The sequence below is a fragment of the Nicotiana tabacum genome, chromosome 13 (assembly GCF_000715075.1).
Source record: "Nicotiana tabacum cultivar K326 chromosome 13, ASM71507v2, whole genome shotgun sequence".
Taxonomy (NCBI): Eukaryota; Viridiplantae; Streptophyta; class Magnoliopsida; order Solanales; family Solanaceae; genus Nicotiana; species Nicotiana tabacum.
This window is the reverse complement of record NC_134092.1, coordinates 104,182,219-104,199,348: the sequence shown is the minus strand read 5'-3', so window position 1 is coordinate 104,199,348 and position 17,130 is coordinate 104,182,219.

Here is a 17,130-nt window from a genome sequence, read left to right as displayed (position 1 = left end):
TGTCTAACCTAGTGAGGGGGAAATTACCCCATAGGTGTTACGTTCTTATGTGCTACATATTGTGGGAGCTACGCACGTACGAGGTGATGAGTGTCCGTGCGTAAGCTTGAATTCCTGATTATGTCCGGGTAGACTAAGGCTCACGCCATGCTATAAATTGTACTATTTGAGATATCTATACTCGTTTAAATTCCTTTATTTTATGTTACAACTTGAGACTAGACTTGCATAGGGTGATAGACTTGTTATTGTAAAGATTTGACGGTCTTCATGATTAGCCGCAGAATAATTGTACTCTCCTTACGAATTTCTCCCGCGTTGTGCGTTTTCTTCGAAAAGCTTCCTTAAAGTTCATAACTCGTACGTTTATTCGTGAATGGGGTCAAGAGCCCGTTAAAGCTTCTTATTCTAATTGGATTGGGCCGTTCGCCTCCGCAGTATAATAGGTACATCTATGGTTCTTGTCGTTCGACCCTTGGCAGTGTGCACATTATGATGGGAACGAGTCGTTCGCCTCGTCATGATTATGTATCACACTCTCATGGGAGCGGGTCGTTCGCCTCGGCAATATAATAGATGTATCTATGGTTCGTGCTATTCGACCCTCGGCAGTGAACACATTATGATGGGATCGGGTCGTAAGCCTCGGCATTTCTCAAAATACCCTTATGAAATCGTGCGTAATATTTGACAAGAAGCCAGTATATCTGTAAGTTTTCCTGATTGAGCTGTGGCGACCTATCTGGTGAGGTCCATTATATATATACTCCGATTGAGGAAGTAAATACTAGTTGAGAGCTTGTGTTTATTGTTGAGAAGAGGATTTTACAATGTATTTATACTTGTTATTTCGTCTATTTACTCTGACTCACATCTGTTACTTCTATTGTATCTGTCTTATTGAACCACTAGTAAGTGTCGATGTTGATACCTCGTCACTACTTCTTTGGAGTTAGGCTAGATACTTATTGGGTACGCGTTGATTTACGTACTCATGCAACATTTGCTGCACGTATTGTGCAGGTACATATATGACCGGTGGTCATTTGGGTGCAAAGGAGCGGCTATTGTGGGGACTTTACCGTGAGATGCATTCCATGTAACGATCCGTAGCCTGCTGAGTCTCCATCAGAGTTATTTATATTCTCCTGTCTAATTTGTATTCAAGACAGATGTTGTATTTTGTTACATTTCCTAGTTTATGCTCATGCACTTGTGACATCGGATTTTGGGGGTTCCTATGGGTTGTTAATTGTTGTAGTTCGTGTAAATATTATTATTTACCCTGTAAATTGTATTTTATACTATTTAATTGATGGAAATTTTGATTTCAAAGTAATAAAATGAGTAAACAAGTTGATCAATCACTGTGGGCTTGCTTGACGGTGGTGTTAGGTGACGAAAAAGCAAAACAAAAACCTAGGAATGTATCCGATGTATAAAACAGTAAGGGATTTCGATTTGGAATGCATTATGTCGAATGCGAGCACAATTGCAGGTTTGCTTTTTTTTTCGTCCTGAAGTTTTTCAATTTTTAAGTGTTCTACAATTTTACTACAAATTATCTACAACTATACTACAAAAAAAATGTAGTTCAATTATTATGTCTCTAAAAAAAATTAAAGTGTAATTGTTACACAATAATTAAGGTGTGAAAATGCAAATTATGATCACAGAATAAAGGATCTACAAGTATAATACAAATTTAATTTCTGTCAAACACTGAACAACTGAATATACAGAGGTCTAAATTACTATACTCTTAAATGAGTGTAGGTACTTCTGATTATCGTAATACTAACGCGGTACTATTGTCAAGCAATTGTAACACATTTGGAGAATTATCAAGAACAGTGAAGTTGATTGATATGCCAACATCCCCGACAATTATGGAATATGAAAGTATAATCATAACAGTACATACGCCAAAAGTAATTGAAGTAGGCCAAGTTTACCAAGATAAGCAAATAATTGTTAGTGCAATGAAGCACTATGCTATCATGAATAAGTTTCAATTTAGGTTGAAAAGGTCTAGTGCAAGAAGGTAAGAACATTTTATTTGTCAAAATCATATTGTGTATAAATTATAGTTTTTTTGGATCAAAATTGTATATAAATTGTCTAGATCAATTTGTTGTGCATAAACAGTCTGCTTTCTTGGTAACTACAATTTGCATAATATTTTTTATCATTTTTTACTCTATAGCTACTGCCTTGTATGTGTTGGTGATAATTGTACGTGGCACTTTAAGTCCACAAGAATAAATTAATCAGCATTGTTCAAGGTTCGAAAATTCAACAGCTTGCACACATGCTCGTTGATAGACAACACATATATACAACGTAAATCTACTGTCATGGTAGTTGGCAGCATGGTCATGTCAAAATATGCAAATCCTATGACGATATACACACCAAAAGACATACAAACTGATATGTTGTCGGAACACGGTGTGAACTTAAGATAGATGCAAGCTTGGAGAGAAACGAAAAAGGATTTGGAATTTTTTAGAGGTCATCCTGCTGATTCCTACAGTCACCTGCCGAGTTATTTGTATATTTTGGAGAAGACTTATCCGAGGTCGATAGTGAAATTGTAGAAGACTAAAGATGACTATTTCTCGTATGCATTTGTTGCTCTTAATACGTCCATCAAGGGTTGGAAGCATTGTAGGATAGTTGTCGTAGTCGATGGTACCTTCTTGAAGTCGGCATGTAGGGGCACCATGCTAATAGCTAGCACAATGGATGCAGCAGGTATCGTTGATTAATTTCAAGAATATTGTATTCAAGTTGTTTCTGAAAATGTATTTTTGCTATTTTTAAGTTTTATTACTGAAATTGAATATAGGTAGCATATTACCACTAGCATACGCTGTTGTTGATTCAGAAAATGACGCATTATGGAGGTGGGTTTTTGAGCAATTCAAACATGCATATTATAATGACCCAACCGGTCATTTTGACTTTTAGAATCTGTTACCCTAAATAAAACTTCCCGAATGTGCTTTTAATAATTTATGACTTGCGGGATGGTTGGTTCAGAATTTGGAAGTGATCGGGTTGAAATCGGAACAATTGGTTCCTTAGTTTGGCTTTAAAATGCTAAGTTTGACTTCGATCAACATTTTGAGAAAATGACCTCGGAATCGGGATTTGACGGTTCCTATAGCTTTGTATGGTGATTTTGGACTTAGGAGCGTGTTCGGAATTTTATTTGGAAGTCCGGAGTTAAATTAGGCTTGAAATGGCTAAAATAGGAATTTAAGTTTGAAAGTTTGACCGGTAAGTTGACTATTTGATACCGGAGTCGAAACTCAGTTCTAAACATTTTCATAGCTCTGTTATGTCATTTATGACTTGTGTGCAAAATTTGAGGTCAATCAGACTTGATTTGATAGGTTCCGGCACCGAATGTAGAAGTTGGAAATTTTAAGTTTCATTAAGCTTGAATTGGAGTATGATTCGTTGTTTTAGCGTTGTTTGATGAGATTTGAGGTTTCGACTAAGTTCGTATGATGTTTTAGGACTTGTTGGTATATTTGGTTGAGGTCTCGAGGGGCTCGGGTGAGTTTTGGACGGCTAACGGATCATTTTTGGCTTTCGGGAGATTGCTGATAGTTGCTGGTATTTTCTTCTGATTTCCTTATACGTGATCGCGTAAGTCCGTCTGCGATCGTGTAGGATAATTTGGGCAGAGGTGAATTTGTTCTACGCGATCGCGTGAATTGGGTTACGATCGCGTAGGCTTAGTTGAGGCAGTGTTGATTTTGTTCTTCGCGATCGCGTAGGTTGGGCCAGTCTGTGCATCGTGATCGCGTGGCATTGTTTGCGATCACGTAGGGAAAACTGGAGAGGAAGATGGGCCACGTGTTTGCTCTATGCGATCGCGTGAAGAGGGATGCGATCGTGTAGAGTTGGAATCTTGTGCATCGCGATCGCGTGGCATTGTTTGCAATCGCGTAGGGTTATATTTGCAGTAAAAATTTGTGCTACGCGATCGCGTAGAAGAAATCACTGGACAGAGAGTTTAAGTTCTGAAAATGGGACTTCGTCCCATTTTCCATTTTTACCGATTTGGAGCTCGGGGTAAGTTGTCACGAGCAAAAATTTCCCACTGACGGAACCGTGATGGCGCCTAACATTTCACTTGCTAGGCAAGCCAACGTTAGAGAATCATTAACCAATTCCTTATTTCTATTCAGTAATTAACAATAATTAACTAAGATGAAATATAATAAGTGCAAAATATCATAAAACTGTATTAATTACTACCACCCGAATCTGGAGTCACAATTCACGAGCATTCTAGAATTTACTACAAGTTATAGTCTGAAAGAAATACAACTGTCTGAATGAAAGAAAATAGTAGGACATAAAAGATAGACGGGGACTTCAAGGTCTATGAACGCCGACAGATCTACCATGAGTCTCCGGACAGCGGACCAGTAGCAAATCTTGATCAACCTAAGCCGGTATCAAAGTCTGCACAGAAAGTGCAGAGTGCAGCATCAGTACAACCGACCCCATGTACTGGTAAGTGTCGAGCCTAACCTCGGTGAAGCAGTGACGAGGCTAGGACAATACACCCATATATAACCTCAACAGTATAATCATGATAGTGGCAACAACAGTAAATAAAGAAACAACGCAGAAATAATGGGATGGGAACATACAGTGGGGGAATACAGCATAAAGAGTGAGAGTAATGAAAAGACAGAATTAAACAGAAAATCCTTAAACGAATTGAGCAATTAAACAGCAAAGGAAAACTTCACGGCATCACCCTTCGTGCTTTTACTCTCAACCTCACCAAATAAATAAATAGAACGGCACGGCATCACCCTTCGTGCTTTTACTCTCAACCTCACCCAAATAAATAAATAGAATGGCACGGCATCACCCTTCGTGTATTAAATCTCTCATAATATACACGGCATCACCCTTCGTGCTTTACACTCTTCCTCACAATATAAATAATGCATGCACGGCATCACCCTTCGTGCTTTACACTCTTCCTCGCGATATAAATAAATCATGCACGGCATCACCCTTCGTGCTTTACACTCCTCCTCTCAATTCACAGAATCAATACAACGGATAGAGAAAAGTTTCACAAAGAAATCAATATTTCATCAATGGTTACTTTCACAATTTAATATCTCAACCCGAATCAATATTCACAATTTTATCGACCTTGGTGGAACTGGATACAAGTCTCCCAACATTTCAACAACAACAATAAGCATGGATAACAAGATTTAAGACTACAAATTTACAAGAATGGAATTTCACTCGCATGCTATGACTCGACAACAACGTATAGATGCTTGTCACCTCAACTATACATCGCATTCAACAACAAAACACGTAGCAAATACTCACACAATACCTATTCCCTCAAGCCAAAGTTAGACACAACACTTACCTCAATTTCGCAAGCCACTCACTGCTCAAGTATCTCTTTCCCTTTAGAATTCAGCTCCAACCCACTCGTATCTAATCATAATTAGGTTAATATCATCAATTATCGCTAAAGGAATCAACTTTAATGCATAATTACAGTTTTCCTAAGTTTTTCCAAAAAAAGTCAAAAACTGACCCCGGGCCCGCTTTGTCAAAACCCGAGGTTTGGACCAAAATCCATTTATCCATTCACCCCCCAGCCCGAATATATAATTGGTTTTGGAATCCGGCCTCAAATTGAGGTCTAAATCCCCAAATTTCCGAAATTTCTAGTTTCTACCCAAAACCCCTAATCCTACCATGAAAACCTTAGATTTTAGGTTGAAATCTTATAAAATGTAGTGAAAGATCGAAGGAAACCAGTTTAGAATCACTTACCTATGATTTGGGGAAGAAATGGTCTTCGAAAAAATTGCCTCTTGTGTATTAGGTCTTGAAAATTTGGGAAATGAATGAAAAATCCCGTCTAAGTCTAAAGTTATCAACTGTGGATGTCGCATTTGCGACCTAAGCTTCGCAATTGCGAAGCTCGCAAATGCGAAGGAGTCATCGCAAATGCGAGAACCTTCACATTTCCGCTGCCTTCGCAAATGTGAAGAATATATCGCATTTACGACAATTGGCCCATCGCAATTGCGGGTAGAAGTTCGCACTTGCGAACATGCCCTTCCCCAGCCCCCCTTCGCAATTGCGAAGATAAACTCGCAATTGCGAGAACTGCTGGCCTATGCTTTCTTCGCAATTGCAATAAAAACCTTGCAATTGCCATACCTGCTTGGTTCGCATTTGCGAAGCCTGATCTCGCAATTGCGAGATCAAAGGCCTGCTACAGACACCAGTTACACCAGCAATTTCTAAGTTCCAAAATCACTCCGTAACCTACCCGAAACTCACCCGAGCCCTAGGGGATCCAAACCGAACCTGCCCACAAGTCTAAACACATCATACGGACTTGCTTGCGCGATCAAATCGCCAAAATAACACCTAAAACTATGGATTTAGTACCAAATCAAATGAAATTCTTAAGAACACTTTAAAATTCATATCTTCTCAATTGGACGACCGAATCACGTCAAATCAACTCCGTTTCTCACCAAATTTCACAGACAAGTCTTAAATATCATAATGAACCTATACCGGGCTCCGAAACCAAAATATGGACCGATACTAACAATGCCAAATATCAATCAATTCTTAAAAATAATTAATTTTCAGACTTTTAATTTTTATCAAAAATTCATAACTTGAGCTAGGGACCTCCGAATTCGATTCCGGGCACACGCCCAAGTCCCATAATTCGATACGGACCCTCCGGGACCGTCAAAACATGGATTCGGGCCTGTTTACCAAAAATGTTGATCGAAGTAAACTAAAATCAACTTTTAAGGAAAAACATCTTATTTTCATTAGTTTTTAACATAAAAGCTTTTCGGAAACATGCCCGGACTGCGCACGTAAATCGAGGAGGGTAAAAATGAGATTTTTAAGTTTTAAGAACGCAGATTCAAATTCTAAATCATAAGATGGCATTTTGGGTCATCACATAAGTGTTCTTAACTCAATATTGGTTAAATTACCCGAATCCATCACTGTTTTTATCATTTAATTAGTGAATTAAGTTGGAAACGTTTAAAAATCCTCTTGGATAGATTTGAGTATTTGAGGGCAGAATTGTTATCGGAATTTAGTAATTTTGGTATGGGTAGACTCGTGGTTGAATGGGCGTTCGTATTTCGTAACTTTTGCCGGATTCCGAGATGTGGGCCCCACAGACAATTTTTGAATTAATTTTGGATTTTTATTGAAAAATGTAGTATTTACATATGGAATTAATTCCTATACTTTTTAGTGATTGTGAGTTCGAGTCACCCCAAGAGCAAGGTGGGGAGTTCTTGGAGGGAGGGGAGCCGAGGGTCTATCGAAAACAACCTCTCTACCCCAGGGTAGGGGTAAGGTCTGCGTAGAGACTACCCTCTCCAGACCCCACTAGTGGGATTATACTGGGTTTTTCTTATGAAACTGATTCCTATAATTTTTAGTGATTGTATCGAATTATTTTGGCTAGATTCGAGCCATACATAGTTGGATAATCGAGGAAAAGGCCTAGCAGTGAATTAAATTAGAGCAAGTTGAGATAAATCTCTTGTCTAATCTTGTGAGGGGAAAATTACCCCATAGGTGAAATAAATTAATAGTTGTTGCTAATTGTGTGGGGCTACGTACGCACGAGGTGACGAGAGTCCGTACGTAGCTACTATCTATGCTAAAGTTCGGGTAGTTAGGACTCAAAGCATGAATTATGTGTGTAAATTATATTCTTTATTTAATTAAATTATTTTAAATATATTGTGAATTGTTAGGGAAATATAGTAAAAGTTGGAAATCTAATATACTTAACTTTTTCCTGTTTAAATTAATTAATTGTTAAAAGAAATTGTTCATCCTCTCGAATTAATCTATAATAAATATACTCTCCTTCCGGAGGTACATAAGAAAATGTCCTCCTTTCTTGTGGAGCGGGCCGAATACCTCGGCAGTATAGATGCATCTATGGATCGCGCCGCACGTCCCTCGGTAGTATACACGACACTCTGGATCGGGCTGTACGACCTCGGCAGAAATCATGCCTAATAATAATAATAATTATACGATACCTTCATATTTTAATTGCATCTTGTGAATTTAATTAATAGATTGTAAATTATTGCATTTGAAGGAATTTAATTATTTCTACTAGTTAAATAACATTATTGCTAACTCTGTGAATCATGTTGATTTAGATATTCTATTTTTATTTCAATTATTATTATTGACCCTTAGTGAGTGTCAAAGTCGGTCATCTCGTCTCTACCTCTTCGAGATTAGGCTTGATACTTACTGGGTACACGTTGTTTACGTACTCATGCTACACTTGCTGCACTTTTTGTACAGGACCTGAGACAGGTGCTATTGTTGGACCTATCGACGCGCACCCGCATTATCCAGAGGCTTAGTGGTGAGTTTCTTTTTGAACTGTTCTGCAGCAACTAGTGCCTTTTTTGGAAATTTTTATTCCGTCTATTTCATTCCAAACAGTATTTATAATTTTTGTATAATCTACTAGATGCTCATACACTTGTGACACTAGGTCTTGGCACACACACTGGTAGAATGTTTGAATTTAAATTTTGTTTTTGGTTATTTTAATTTACTAAATCTTTTCATATTGTATAAATTCCTACGAGTAAGAAGAGTTTAATTACTCGGTTGATTTTAAAAGAATTGAATATGGATTTTAAATTACTAGTTGGCTTGCCTAGCTGTAGTGTTGGGCACCATCACGACCTATAGGTGAAATTGTGTCGTGACAATATGGTATTAGAGCACTATGTTCGCGTAGGTCTCAGAAGTTATGAGCAGGCCTAATAGAGTATTGCGGATCAGTATGGAGACGTCTGTACTTATCTTCAAGAGGCTATAAGGCGTTATGAAACTACCTTTCTTCATCTTCCATTATGCAATTGATGTAGTACTAAATATTTTTCTTTTACTCTCTCACAGATAGTGAGAACGCGCTCTAATGAGGCTCCATACCAGGGAAGAGCTACTCCCCTAGTTGCTAGAGGCCGAGGCAGAGACCGGGGGAGGGCTCCAGCCCGTGATAGGGGACGAGGATGTCCCAGGACTGTTCCAGTTATGCCTCAAGTGGGTCCAACAGAGAATCCCATTGTTGAGGAACAGGGTGAGGTTCCTGTGGCAGATCCATCTCCGGTGGATTTCATATCTGCATCAGGATTCCAGGATGTCATGGGTCGTATGCTGTGGTTCATGGACACTATGACTCAGGACGGTTTATTTCCGGTAGACCCAGCCACATCTCAGGCGGGCGGGGGGAGCACAGACTCCGACCGTGCAGGCTCATGGGCAGGCAGCTGCTGTATATCAGACCCAGGGTGCACTACCCGTGGGTGGAGCCTAGTCAATGGCAGTAGCTATACCTGAGCCCAGGCCAGCTGCAGTCGCTGATCCGCAGAAACTATTGTATAGATGGACTAGACTATATCCTCCTGTCTTTGGGGGTGAGCGACATGAGGATCCCCAAGATTTCATTGATCGGTGCAGGGATAGACTGTACAACATGAGGATACTGGAGTCTCATGGGGTTGACTTTGCTACTATTCAGCTAGTGGGCAGAGCCTGTAGATGGTGGAAGTTTTATCTTCTTGGCAGACCAGCAGATTCTCCTCCCATGACTTGGGACAAGTTCACTCGTATCTTTCTGGACAGGTATATTCCACCCTCCCAGAGGGAAGAGTTGCGGTTTCAGTTTGAGCAGCTCCAGCAGGGTCAGATGTCAGTGACCGATTATGAGGCGAGGTTTTCTGAGTTATCTCGCCATGCACTTATGATACTCCCTACTGAGGTGGAGAGAGTGCGGAGGTTTGTTGCAGGTTTACATACTGGCATTCAGGCCACTATGGCCCGGGTGGTTGAGATGGGTACTTCTTATGAGCTAGTCGTGGAGATAGCCCGGAGGATTGAGGGTGTGTGTCAGCAAAGCCGAGAGCAGGTTATCAGAGATAAGCGGTTTAGATATTCTAGAGAGTTCAGAGGTGCTCTGTCTGGGGGTAGAGGTTAGTTCGTGAGAGGGCAGTCCAGCAAGCCCTAATATCCAACACCACCGCCTCTTCGGGGTGCTCTAGTGCGACCTTATTTTAGTGCTATACCAGAGAGTTCTTATTATCCACTAGCTATTCAGGGTTCTTCTAGTGGGTATTCAGGTCACCAGGACCAGATTCTTAGTCACCAACCCATTGTGCCAAAGGGTTGTTACGAGTGTGGGGATCCCAGTCATATACGGATATTCTGCCCCAGGCTTCGGGGTAAACCAGTGCAGCAGGGTCAACAGCCTACGATTACAGCACAAGTTGCTCCACCAGTCATTCGACCACTAAGAGGTAGAGGACAGATGGGTAGGGGCCGTCCTAAAGGTAGAGGTCAGTCAGGTGGAGGCCAGCTAGTTGGCGCTCCAGCTTGGTTCGGTGCTTTTCTGGCCAGACCAGATGCAGAGGCTTCAGATGCCATGATTACAGGTATTACTTCTGTTTGCGGCAAAGATGCCTCTGTATTATTTGATCCAGGATCTACATATTCATATGTGTCCTCTCTATTTGCTCATTTCCTGGGTGTCTCTCATGAGTCCTTGAGTACTCCTGTTTATGTGTCCACTCCTGTGGGCGATTCTGTTAGTTGTGAATTGGATCTACTGGTCATGTATTATTACATTCTATGGTTATGAAACAAAAGCAGATCTCCTATTGCTTGAGATGACCGATTTTGAAATTATCCTAGGCATGGACTGGTTATCTCTATATCATGCCATCTTAGATTGCCATGCCAAGACTGTTACCTTGGCTATTCCAGAATTTCCTAGGTTAGTGTGGAAGGGTTCATCTATTAGTGCATCTAATCGGGTTATTTCTTTCATGAAGGCTCAACACATGGCTAAGAAGGGTTGTTTAGCTTATCTAGCCTATGTTCGGGATACTACTACAGAGACTCTGACTATTGATTCAGTGCCTGTAGTTCGGAAGTCCTCCGATATATTTCCTTCAGATCTTCCAGGCATGCCACCTGATTGAAAGAATTGAAAGAACAGCTTGAGGAGTTACTGGCCAAAGGGTTCGTCAGACTGAGTTTATCGCCTTGGGGTGCACCGATGTTATTTGTGAAGAAGAAGGATGAAACGATGCAAATGTGTATTGATTATCGCCAATTGAACAAAGTCACAATTAAGAACAAGTACACGTTGCTGCGTATTGATGATCTATTTGACCAGTTGCAGGGTGCTAGGGTGTTCTCTAAGATCGACTTGAGGTCAGGGCACCACCAGTTGAAGATTCGGGATTCAGATGTTTCGAAGACTGCTTTCAGGACTAGATATGGTCATTATGAGTTTTTGGTGATGTCCTTCGGTTTGACTAACGCCCCGACAGCATTTATGGATTTGATGAACAGGGTATCCAGGCCATATATTGATTCGTTTGTCATTTTCTTCATTGACGACATCTTGATCTACTCGCGCAGTAAGGAGGAGCACGAGCAGTATATGAGAGTGGTGCTTCAGATGCTACGGGAACAAAAGCTATATGCTAAGTTCTCCAAATGTGTGTTCTGGCTAGAGTCTGTAGCATTTTTGGGGCATATTGTATCGGGAGAGGGTATTAAGGTTGATCCCAAAAAGATCGAGGCAGTTCAGAATTGGCATCGTCCCACTTCGGTGACTGAGATCAGGAGTTTTTTGGGTTTAGCAGGTTATTATCATTGGTTCGTGGAAGGTTTTTCATCTATTGCAACACATTTGACCAAATTAACCCAGAAGGGTGCTCCGTTCCGATGGTCTGATGATTGTGAGGCGAGCTTTCAGAAGCTCAAGACAACATTGACTACAGCACCAGTGTTAGTGTTGCCTTCCGGTTCGGGGATATATACAGTATATTGTGACACTTCACGTATTGGATTGGGTTGTGTATTGATGCAGGAAGGGCGAGTTATTGCATATGCTTCACGTCAACTGAATCCTCATGAGAAGAATTATCCGGTGCATGATTTAGAGTTAGCTGCAATTGTTCACGCTATTAAGTTTTGGAGGCATTACCTTTATGGGGTGTCTTCTGAGGTTTACACCGATCATCGCAGTTTGCAGCATTTGTTCAAGCGGATGGACCTAAATTAGAGGCCGAGCAGATAGCTGGAGTTACTGAAAGATTATGATATCACTATCATGTATCATCCGGGCAAAGCAAATGTAGTTGTAGATGCCTTAAGTAGAAAGGCGGAGAGTATGGGTAGTTTGACTTTTATTGCAGCAGAGGAGAGGCCATTAACTTTGGATATTCAATCCTTGGCTAACCGACTTGTGAGAATGGAAATTTCAGAGCCTAGTTAAGTTTTTGCATATGTTGTAGCTCAGTATTCACAATTTAAACAGATCAAGGCTCGCCAGTATGATGATCCACACTTATTGGTTCTTCGAGAAATGGTACTACGAGGTGGTGCCAAGGAGGTTACTATAGGCGGAGATGGTGTTCTGCGACTCCAGAATCATCTATGTGTTCCTAATGTGGATGAACTGAGGAAAAATATCCTAGAAGAGGCACACAGTTCTCGGTATTCTATTTATCCAGGTGCTACGAAGATGTATCGTGACTTGAGGCAGCATTATTGGTGGCGACGAATGAAAAAGGACATAGTTGAGTATGTAGTTAGGTGTCTAAATTGCTAGCAAGTTAAATATGAGCACCAGAGGCCAGGTGGCCTACTTCAGCAGATGACTATACCAGACTGGAAATGGGAACGCATCACTATGGACTTTGTAGTTGGGTTAGCCTGGACCTTGCGGAAGTATGATGCAGTTTGGGTCATTATGGACAGGTTGACCAAGTCGGCACACTTCATTCCGGTTGTGACTACGTATACTTCAGAGAGGTTGGACCAAATATATATTCAGGAGATAGTTCGGTTGCATGGTGTGCCAATTTCCATCATATCAAATAGAGGCCCTCAGTTTACTTCACATTTCTAAAGAGCAGTACAGAGTGAATTAGGAACCCGTGTAGAGCTCAGCGCAGCCTTTCATCCGCAGACGGGCAGTCAGAGCGGACAATTCAGATTTTGGAGGATATGCTCAGGGCATGTGTGATTGACTTTGGAGGTCAGTGGGATCGTTTCTTGCCGTTGGCCGAGTTTTCTTATAATAACAGTTATCAATCCAGCATCGAGATGGCTCCATTTGAGGCTTTATATGGTCGGTGATGTCGTTCGCCCATCAGATGGTTTAAGCCCGGTGAGGCTAAATTATATGGTACTGATTTGGTGAAAGATGCCTTGGAAAAGGTAATGTTGATTCATGAGCGACTTCGTACAGCACAATCTAGACAGAAGAGTTACGCAGATCATAAAGCGTGTGATTTATCATTTATGATGGGTGAAAAAGTTCTCTTGAAGGTTTCGCCGATGAAGGGAATCATGAGATTTGGGAAAAAGGGCAAGTGGAGCCCAAGGTTTATAGGCCCATTTGAGGTGTTGAGACGAGTTGAGGGGGTTGCTTGCGAGCTTGCTTTGCCTTCCAGTCTATCGAGAGTACATCCGGTTTTCCATGTATCTATGCTCCAGAAGTATCATGCCGACATGTCACATGTGTTAGACTTCAGCACAATTCAGCTAGATAATAGCTTGGGCTATAAAGAGGAGCCAACTGCCATTATTGATAAATAGGTTCGCCAGTTGAGGTCCGAGAGTATTTCTGCAGTAAAAGTCCAGTGGAGGGCCAACCAGTCGAGGAAGCGACTTGGGATGCCGAGGAAAACATGTAGAGCATATATCCACACTTATTCGGCATTCCAGGTACAATTCTAAACCAGTTCGAAGACGAATATTTTTTTTAAGAGGTGGAGAATGTAATGACTCAACCGGTCATTTTGACTTTTAGAACCCGTTCCCCTAAATAAAACTTCCCGAATGTGCTTTTAATAATTTATGACTTGCGGGGATGGTTGGTTCAGAATTTGGAAGTGACCGGGTTGAAATCGGAACAATTGGTTCCTTAGTTTGGCTTTAAAATGTTATATTTGACTTCGGTCAACATTTTTGCGAAAACGACCCCGGAATTGGGATTTGATGGTTCCTATAGCTCCGTATGGTGATTATGTACTTAAGAGAGTTTTCGGAATTTTATTTGGAAGTCCGGGATTAAATTAGGCTTGAAATGGCTAAAATAGGAATTTTAAGTTTGAAAGTTTGACCGGGAGGTTGAATATTTGATACCGGAGTCGGAACTTAGTTCTGGAAATTTTCATAGCTCTGTTATGTCATTTATAACTTGTTTGCAAAATTGAGATCAATCAGACTTGATTTGATAGGTTCCGGCATCGAATGTAGAAGTTGGAAATTTTAAGTTTCATTAAGCTTGAATTGGAGTATAATTCGTGGTTTTAGCGTTGTTTGATGAGATTTAAGGTTTCGACTAAGCTCGTATGATATTTTAGGACTTGTTAGTATATTTGGTTGAGGTCCCGAGGGGATCGGGTGAGTTTCGGACGGCTAACACATCATTTTTGGCTTTTTGGAGATTGCTGATAGTTGCTGGTATTTTCTTCTGATTTCCTTATACGCGATTGCATAAGTCCATCTGCGATCGCGTAGGGTAAGTTGGGCAGAGGTGAATTTGTTCTATGCGATCACGTGAATTGGGTTGCGATCGCATAGGCATAGTTGAGGCAGTGTTGATTTTGTTCTTCACGATCGCGTGAGGTCAACCGCGATCGCGTAGGTTAGGCCAGTCTTTGCATCACGATCACGTGGCATTGTTTGCGATCGCGTAGGGAAAATTGGAGAGGAAGTTGGGGCACGCGTTTGCTCAATGCGATCGCGTGAAGAGGGATGCGATCGCGTAGAGTTGGAATCTTGTGCATCGCGATCGCGTGGCATTGTTTGCGATCGCGTAGGGTTATTTTTGGGAAGTAAAAATTTGTGCTACTTGATCGCGTGAGGAAGTTCGCGAACGCGTAAAAGAAATCACTGGCAAGAGAGTTTAAGTTTTGAAAATGGGGCTTCATCCCATTTTCTATTTTTACCGATTTGGAGCTCGACTTGAGGCGAATTTTGGGAGATTTTAAGAGAAAACAACGGGGTAAGTGTTCTTAACTCAATATTGGTAAAATTACCCGAATCTATCACTGTTTTTATCATTTAATTGGTGAATTACGTTGGAAAAGTTTGAAAACCCTCGAGGATAGATTTGAGGATTTGATGGCCGAATAGTTATCAGAATTTAGTAATTTTGGTATGGATAGACTCATGGTTGAATGGGCGTTCATATTTCGTAACTTTTGCCGGATTCCGAGACGTGGGCCCTACAGAGTTGATTCCTACATTATTGAAAAATGTAGTATTTTCTTATGGAATTGATTCCTATAATTTTGTCACGGCCCAATTTTCCCTCCGTTGGGTATCGTGATGGCCCCTAGTCTTAGGGACTAGGTAAGCCTAACAATAATTAAAACAACAACATTATTTAAATAGAATCTCTTAATATTCCCAAAACCGATAGTACAAGTCATAAGCTCTACAGAGTGTTTGCTAGAAAACTTATAAATACAACTGCCAGAAATAAGGATAAACAATGCAAAACGAAAAGTGGAAGGTGACTCCGAAGCCTGCGAACGCAGCAGCAGGTTTACCTTGAGTCTCCACAGCAACAGTCCACACAACTAGCTAACGAACAAGTACCTGGATCTGCACAAAAATGTGCAGAAGAGTAGCATAAGCACACCATAGCGGTGCCCAGTAAGTATCAAGACTAACCTCGGTAGAGTAGTGACGAGGGACAGTTAAGACACCCACTAGTCAAATAAATTGAACAGATATAAGCACATGAATAACAGAACTATGATGTCAACATAAAGACAACGCAATATGGCTCACAATACAGTAATGGCATTAAAGCAAGAAAACAACAAGTACCGGCGGAATATCATGAAAATGACGCAGACAAAGTAAATGGAACGCAACCTAAATCCGGAATCACGAATACAACAAGGACAAGTAATAACTCAGTAATTACAATCGTTTTTACATCAGGTTTTAGTCAATAACTCCATGAGGTACCGAACCTTGGACAATTCACAACTCATGGGTCTCAATACCTGAACCCTAACACTTGGCATCCTATGCCCTCATAACATCTCATAACCATACTGACGACTCACGTGCCAATAGAGCCATTCTCACATAGAAGACAAATAAACAAGGGTGAGCATCTATGCTCAATAATATCAAGAACACCTCTTATCCGATAAGAGTGCTTAACTACGTGTATTCTTGTGCAAGTGTCCTAACATAGTCCATACCAGCAAATAAGCATAAAGAAGAGGAAGAACGGACAATGCGTAGAATATTTTCTCACAGCTTTCACAAGATAAAGCTCACACAGGTACGTATACCACTACACAATTATCAACAACAAGAATGCCCCCAGGCCATAAATCATCACAAATCAATCCATGACACAACCCACCTTGTCTCACCACGTGTGAATAGTAACATAAATACCCGCCTTGTCTCGCCACACGTGCATAATAATGTTCCCACCTTGTCTCGCCACATGCGCAACCCACACACACACACACACATATATATATATATATATATATATATATATATATATATATCCCACTTTGTCACGCCGCATGTGCAAATATCAATAGTAACAATAGCACAGCAGAAACCTCATGCAACCCTATAAAAATAACCGCACGGCAGAAACCTCGTGCATCACAATAATAACCGCACGGCAGAAACCTCGTGCATCACCACAACAAATACAACAACAACAATGGCAATAATACAAAGTATGACAAGTAAATCAACTCAAGAACTTTTAAATCACAAGAAAATATGGGACCAAATCACAAGGAATAACAACAGTAAAGAATGCTAGGCATAAAGAGAACAACTCAACAAAGGAAAACTAATGTGTATCAACGATCCCACCATATACATTTCAACAACAGGGAAACTAACACGAGTCAAATAATTCCAAATAAAATAAGTCGACTAAGATATAGGATATCTAAACTTCTTTTAAGGTTGAGGAATTTCTAAGGATTTTCAACAATTTAATTA